Source organism: Patiria miniata, unplaced genomic scaffold (genome assembly GCF_015706575.1).
Source record: "Patiria miniata isolate m_02_andy unplaced genomic scaffold, ASM1570657v1 HiC_scaffold_13, whole genome shotgun sequence".
Classification (NCBI taxonomy): Eukaryota; Metazoa; Echinodermata; class Asteroidea; order Valvatida; family Asterinidae; genus Patiria; species Patiria miniata.
Genome location: NW_024037051.1, coordinates 784,699 through 792,661, shown reverse-complemented (window position 1 = coordinate 792,661; position 7,963 = coordinate 784,699).

Sequence of the window (7,963 nt, the reverse complement as noted above, 5' to 3'; positions counted from 1 at the left end):
TGCAAGCGCCCGCGACACGAACTTCGTGTATCGCAGCCTAAAGGTAGCTTAACCTGGGAAGTTCTGCACAAACTATACCTTGTTCGGAAGCTTGTGATAAGGCCAACAAGCTGGCGAAAGGACACGTCTTGAAACCAAGTGGTTGCGGAGACAATTCAAGATATATCGCATCAATGCCAGTAGTACCGATATGTGCAGTCAGTCTATACAGCAATGCCTGCAAGCGCCCGGGACACGAACTTCGTATATCGCCGTCTAAAGGTACCTCAACCAGAGAAGTTCTGCACAAACTATACCTTGTTCGGAAGGTTGTGATAAGGCCAACAAGCTGGCAAAAGGACAGGTCTTGAAACCCAGTGGTGGCGAAGAAAATTTAAGATATAGAGCACCAATGCCAGTATTACCCCATATGTGCAGTCAGTCTAACAGCAATGTCTGCAAGCGCCCGCGACACGAAATTCGTATATCGCGGTCTAAAGGTACCTTAATCCAGGGAGCTCTGCACAAAATATACCTTGTTCGAAAGCTTATGATGAGGCCAACAAGCTGGCAAAAGGACAGGTCTTGAAACCAAGTGGTTCAGGAGAAAATTCAAGATATAGCGCATCAATGCCAGTAGTACCCCTATGTGCAGTCAGTCTAACTGCAATGCCTGCAAGCGCCCGAGACACGAGCTTCGTATATCGCCGTCTAAAGGTACCTTAACCTGGGAAGTTCTGCACAAACTATACCTTGTTCGGAAGCTTGTGATGAGGCCAACAAGCTGGCAACCGGACAGGTCTTGAAACCAAGTGGTTGAGGAGAAAATTCAAGATATAGAGCATCAATGCCAGTATTACCCCTATGTGCAGTCAGTCTAACTGCAATGCCTGCAAGCGCCCGCGAGACGAACTTCGTATATCGCGGTCTAAAGGTACCTTTATCCGAGAAGTTCTGCACAAACTATACCTTGTTCGGAAGCTTGTGTTGAGGCCAACAAGCTGGAAAAAGGACAGGTCTTGACACTCAGTGGTTGCGGAGAAAAGTCAAGATATAGCGCATCAATGCTAGTAGTACCCCTATGTGCTGTCAGTCTAACTGCAATGCCTGCAAGTGCCCGCGACACGAAATTCGTATATCGCGGTCTAAAGGTACCTTAATCCAGGGAGCTCTACACAAAATATACCTTTTTCGGAAGCTTGTGATAAGGCCAAGAAGCTGGCGAAGGGACAGCTCTTGAAACCCAGTGGTTCCGGAGAAAAATTAAGATATAGCGCAGCAATGCGAGTAGTAAAATTATGTGCAGTCAGTCTAACAGCAATTCACGAACTTCGTGCATCAATGCCAGTAGTACCCATATGTGCAGTCAGTCTAACAGCAATGCCTGCAAGCGCCCGCGACACGAACTTCGTATATCGCCGTCTAAAGGTACCTCAACCAGAGAAGTTCTGCACAAACTATAACTTGTTCAGAAGCTTGTGATGAGGCCAACAAGCTGGCAAAAGGACAGGTCTTGAAACCAAGTGGTTGAGGAGGAAATTTAAGATATAGCGCATCAATGCCAGTAGTACCCCTATGTGCAGTCAGTCTAACTGCAATGCATGCAAGCGCCCGCGACACGAGCTTCGTATATCGCCGTCTAAAGGTACCTTAACCTGGGAAGTTCTGCACAAACTATACCTTGTTCGGAAGCTTGTGATGAGGCCAACAAGCTGGCAAAAGGACAGGTCTTGAAATCCAGTGGTTGCGGTGACAATTTAAGATATAGCGCATCAATGCCAGTAGTACCCCTATGTGCAGTCAGTCTAACAGCAATGTCTGCAAGCGCCCGCGACACGAACTTCGTGTATCGCGGCCTAAAGGTAGCTTAACCTGGGAAGTTCTGCACAAACTATACCTTGTTCGGAAGCTTGTGATAAGGCCAACAAGCTGGCAAAAGGACAGGTCTTGAAACCCAGTGGTGGCGAAGAAAATTTAAGATATAGAGCATCAATGCCAGTATTACCCCATATGTGCAGTCAGTCTAACAGCAATGTCTGCAAGCGCCCGCGACACGAAATTCGTATATCGCGGTCTAAAGGTACCTTAATCCAGGGAGCTCTGCACAAAATATACCTTGTTCGAAAGCTTATGATGAGGCCAACAAGCTGGCAAAAGGACAGGTCTTGAAACCAAGTGGTTCAGGAGAAAATTCAAGATATAGCGCATCAATGCCAGTAGTACCCCTATGTGCAGTCAGTCTAACTGCAATGCCTGCAAGCGCCCGAGACACGAGCTTCGTATATCGCCGTCTAAAGGTACCTTAACCTGGGAAGTTCTGCACAAACTATACCTTGTTCGGAAGCTTGTTATGAGGCCAACAAGCTGGCAACCGGACAGGTCTTGAAACCAAGTGGTTGAGGAGAAAATTTAAGATATAGAGTATCAATGCCAGTATTACCCCTATGTGCAGTCAGTCTAACTGCAATGCCTGCAAGCGCCCGCGACACGAACTTCGTATATCGCGGTCTAAAGGTACCTTTATCCGAGAAGTTCTGCACAAACTATACCTTGTTCGGAAGCTTGTGTTGAGGCCAACAAGCTGGAAAAAGGACAGGTCTTGACACCCAGTGGTTGCGGAGAAAAGTCAAGATATAGCGCATCAATGCTAGTAGTACCCCTATGTGCTGTCAGTCTAACTGCAATGCCTGCAAGTGCCCGCGACACGAAATTCGTATATCGCGGTCTAAAGGTACCTTAATCCAGGGAGCTCTGCACAAAATATACCTTTTTCGGAAGCTTGTGATAAGGCCAAGAAGCTGGCGAAGGGACAGCTCTTGAAACCCAGTGGTTCCGGAGAAAAATTAAGATATAGCGCAGCAATGCGAGTAGTAAAATTATGTGCAGTCAGTCTAACAGCAATTCACGAACTTCGTGCATCAATGCCAGTAGTACCCATATGTGCAGTCAGTCTAACAGCAATGCCTGCAAGCGCCCGCGACACGAACTTCGTATATCGCCGTCTAAAGGTACCTCAACCAGAGAAGTTCTGCACAAACTATAACTTGTTCAGAAGCTTGTGATGAGGCCAACAAGCTGGCAAAAGGACAGGTCTTGAAACCAAGTGGTTGAGGAGGAAATTTAAGATATAGCGCATCAATGCCAGTAGTACCCCTATGTGCAGTCAGTCTAACTGCAATGCATGCAAGCGCCCGCGACACGAGCTTCGTATATCGCCGTCTAAAGGTACCTTAACCTGGGAAGTTCTGCACAAACTATACCTTGTTCGGAAGCTTGTGATGAGGCCAACAAGCTGGCAAAAGGACAGGTCTTGAAAACCAGTGGTTGCGGTGAAAATTTAAGATATAGCGCATCAATGCCAGTAGTACCCCTATGTGCAGTCAGTCTAACAGCAATGTCTGCAAGCGCCCGCGACACGAACTTCGTGTATCGCGGCCTAAAGGTAGCTTAACCTGGGAAGTTCTGCACAAACTATACCTTGTTCGGAAGCTTGTGATAAGGCCAACAAGCTGAAAAAAGGACAGGTCTTGACACCCAGTGGTTGCGGAGAAAAGTTAAGATATAGCGCATCAATGCTAGTAGTACCCCTATGTGCTGTCAGTCTAACTGCAATGCCTGCAAGTGCCCGCGACACGAAATTCGTATATCGCGGTCTAAAGGTACCTTAATCCAGGGAGCTCTGCACAAAATATACCTTTTTCGGAAGCTTGTGATAAGGCCAAGAAGCTGGCGAAGGGACAGCTCTTGAAACCCAGTGGTTCCGGAGAAAAATTAAGATATAGCGCAGCAATGCGAGTAGTAAAATTATGTGCAGTCAGTCTAACAGCAATTCACGAACTTCGTGCATCAATGCCAGTAGTACCCATATGTGCAGTCAGTCTAACAGCAATGCCTGCAAGCGCCCGCGACACGAACTTCGTATATCGCCGTCTAAAGGTACCTCAACCAGAGAAGTTCTGCACAAACTATAACTTGTTCAGAAGCTTGTGATGAGTCCAACAAGCTGGCAAAAGGACAGGTCTTGAAACCAAGTGGTTGAGGAGGAAATTTAAGATATAGCGCATCAATGCCAGTAGTACCCCTATGTGCAGTCAGTCTAACTGCAATGCATGCAAGCGCCCGCGACACGAGCTTCGTATATCGCCGTCTAAAGGTACCTTAACCTGGGAAGTTCTGCACAAACTATACCTTGTTCGAAAGCTTGTGATGAGGCAAACAAGCTGGCAAAGGACAGGTCTTGAAAACCAGTGGTTGCGGTGAAAATTTAAGATATAGCGCATCAATGCCAGTAGTACCCCTATGTGCAGTCAGTCTAACAGCAATGTCTGCAAGCGCCCGCGACACGAACTTCGTGTATCGCGGCCTAAAGGTAGCTTAACCTGGGAAGTTCTGCACAAACTATACCTTGTTCGGAAGCTTGTGATAAGGCCAACAAGCTGGCGAAAGGACACGTCTTGAAACCAAGTGGTTGCGGAGACAATTCAAGATATATCGCATCAATGCCAGTAGTACCGATATGTGCAGTCAGTCTAACAGCAATGCCTGCAAGCGCCCGGACACGAACTTCGTATATCGCCGTCTAAAGGTACCTCAACCAGAGAAGTTCTGCACAAACTATACCTTGTTCGGAAGGTTGTGATGAGGCCAACAAGCTGGCAAAAGGACAGGTCTTGAAACCCAGTGGTGGCGAAGAAAATTTAAGATATAGAGCATCAATGCCAGTATTACCCCATCTGTGCAGTCAGTCTAACAGCCATGCCTGCAAGCGCCCGCGACACGAAATTCGTATATCGCGGTCTAAAGGTACCTTAATCCAGGGAGCTCTGCACAAAATATACCTTGTTCGGAAGCTTATGATGAGGCCAAGAAGCTGGCAAAAGGACAGGTCTTGAAACCAAGTGGTTCAGGAGAAAATTCAAGATATAGCGCATCAATGCCAGTAGTACCCCTATGTGCAGTCAGTCTAACTGCAATGCCTGCAAGCGCCCGAGACACGAGCTTCGTATATCGCCGTCTAAAGGTACCTTAACCTGGGAAGTTCTGCACAAACTATACCTTGTTCGGAAGCTTGTGATGAGGCCAACAAGCTGGCAAACGGACAGGTCTTGAAACCAAGTGGTTGAGGAGAAAATTCAAGATATAGAGCATCAATGCCAGTATTACCCCTATGTGCAGTCAGTCTAACTTCAATGCCTGCAAGCGCCCGCGACACGAACTTCGTATATCGCGGTCTAAAGGTACCTTTATCCGAGAAGTTCTGCACAAACTATACCTTGTTCGGAAGCTTGTGTTGAGGCCAACAAGCTGGAAAAAGGACAGGTCTTGACACCCAGTGGTTGCGGAGAAAAGTCAAGATATAGCGCATCAATGCTAGTAGTACCCCTATGTGCTGTCAGTCTAACTGCAATGCCTGCAAGTGCCCGCGACACGAAATTCGTATATCGCGGTCTAAAGGTACCTTAATCCAGGGAGCTCTGCACAAAATATACCTTTTTCGGAAGCTTGTGATAAGGCCAAGAAGCTGGCGAAGGGACAGCTCTTGAAACCCAGTGGTTCCGGAGAAAAATTAAGATATAGCGCAGCAATGCGAGTAGTAAAATTATGTGCAGTCAGTCTAACAGCAATTCACGAACTTCGTGCATCAATGCCAGTAGTACCCATATGTGCAGTCAGTCTAACAGCAATGCCTGCAAGCGCCCGCGACACGAACTTCGTATATCGCCGTCTAAAGGTACCTCAACCAGAGAAGTTCTGCACAAACTATAACTTGTTCAGAAGCTTGTGATGAGGCCAACAAGCTGGCAAAAGGACAGGTCTTGAAACAAGTGGTTGAGGAGGAAATTTAAGATATAACGCATCAATGCCAGTAGTACCCATATGTGCAGTCAGTCTAACTGCAATGCATGCAAGCGCCCGCGACACGAGCTTCGTATATCGCCGTCTAAAGGTACCTTAACCTGGGAAGTTCTGCACAAACTATACCTTGTTCGGAAGCTTGTGATGAGGCCAACAAGCTGGCAAAAGGACAGGTCTTGAAAACCAGTGGTTGCGGTGAAAATTTAAGATATAGCGCATCAATGCCAGTAGTACCCCTATGTGCAGTCAGTCTAACAGCAATGTCTGCAAGCGCCCGCGACACGAACTTCGTGTATCGCGGCCTAAAGGTAGCTTAACCTGGGAAGTTCTGCACAAACTATACCTTGTTCGGAAGCTTGTGATAAGGCCAACAAGCTGGCGAAAGGACACGTCTTGAAACCAAGTGGTTGCGGAGACAATTCAAGATATATCGCATCAATGCCAGTAGTACCGATATGTGCAGTCAGTCTAACAGCAATGCCTGCAAGCGCCCGGGACACGAGCTTCGTATATCGCCGTCTAAAGGTACCTCAACCAGAGAAGTTCTGCACAAACTATACCTTGTTCGGAAGGTTGTGATGAGGCCAACAAGCTGGCAAAAGGACAGGTCTTGAAACCCAGTGGTGGCGAAGAAAATTTAAGATATAGAGCATCAATGCCAGTATTACCCATCTGTGCAGTCAGTCTAACAGCAATGCCTGCAAGCGCCCGCGACACGAAATTCGTATATCGCGGTCTAAAGGTACCTTAATCCAGGGAGCTCTGCACAAAATATACCTTGTTCGAAAGCTTATGATGAGGCCAACAAGCTGGCAAAAGGACAGGTCTTGAAACAAAGTGGTTCAGGAGAAAATTCAAGATATAGCGCATCAATGCCAGTAGTACCCCTATGTGCAGTCAGTCTAACTGCAATGCCTGCAAGCGCCCGAGACACGAGCTTCGTATATCGCCGTCTAAAGGTACCTTAACCTGGGAAGTTCTGATCAAACTATAACTTGTTCGGAAGCTTGTGATGAGGCCAACAAGCTGGCAAACGGACAGGTCTTGAAACCAAGTGGTTGAGGAGAAAATTCAAGATATAGAGCATCAATGCCAGTATTACCCCTATGTGCAGTCAGTCTAACTGCAATGCCTGCAAGCGCCCGCGACACGAACTTCGTATATCGCGGTCTAAAGGTACCTTTATCCGAGAAGTTCTGCACAAACTATACCTTGTTCGGAAGCTTGTGTTGAGGCCAACAAGCTGGAAAAGGACAGGTCTTGACACCCAGTGGTTGCGGAGAAAAGTCAAGATATAGCGCATCAATGCTAGTAGTACCCCTATGTGCTGTCAGTCTAACTGCAATGCCTGCAAGTGCCCGCGACACGAAATTCGTATATCGCGGTCTAAAGGTACCTTAATCCAGGGAGCTCTGCACAAAATATACCTTTTTCGGAAGCTTGTGATAAGGCCAAGAAGCTGGCGAAGGGACAGCTCTTGAAACCCAGTGGTTCCGGAGAAAAATTAAGATATAGCGCAGCAATGCGAGTAGTAAAATTATGTGCAGTCAGTCTAACAGCAATGCACGAACTTCGTGCATCAATGCCAGTAGTACCCATATGTGCAGTAAGTCTAACAGCAATGCCTGCAAGCGCCCGCGACACGAACTTCGTATATGGTGGTCTAAAGGTACCTTAACCTGGGAAGTTCTGCACAAACTATACCTTGTTCGGAAGCTTATGATGAGGCCAACAAGCTGGCAAAAGGACAGGTCTTGAAACCAAGTGGTTCAGGAGAAAATTTAAGATATAGCGCATCAATGCCAGTAGTACCCCTATGTGCAGTCAGTCTAACTGCAATGCCTGCAAGCGCCCGAAACACGAGCTTCGTATATCGCCGTCTAAAGGTACCTTAACCTGGGAAGTTCTGCACAAACTATACCTTGTTCGGAAGCTTGTGATGAGGCCAACAAGCTGGCAAACGGACAGGTCTTGAAACCAAGAGGTTGAGGAGAAAATTCAAGATATAGAGCATCAATGCCAGTATTACCCCTATGTGCAGTCAGTCTAACTGCAATGCCTGCAAGCGCCCGCGACACGAACTTCGTATATCGCGGTCTAAAGGTACCTTAATCCGAGAAGTTCTGCA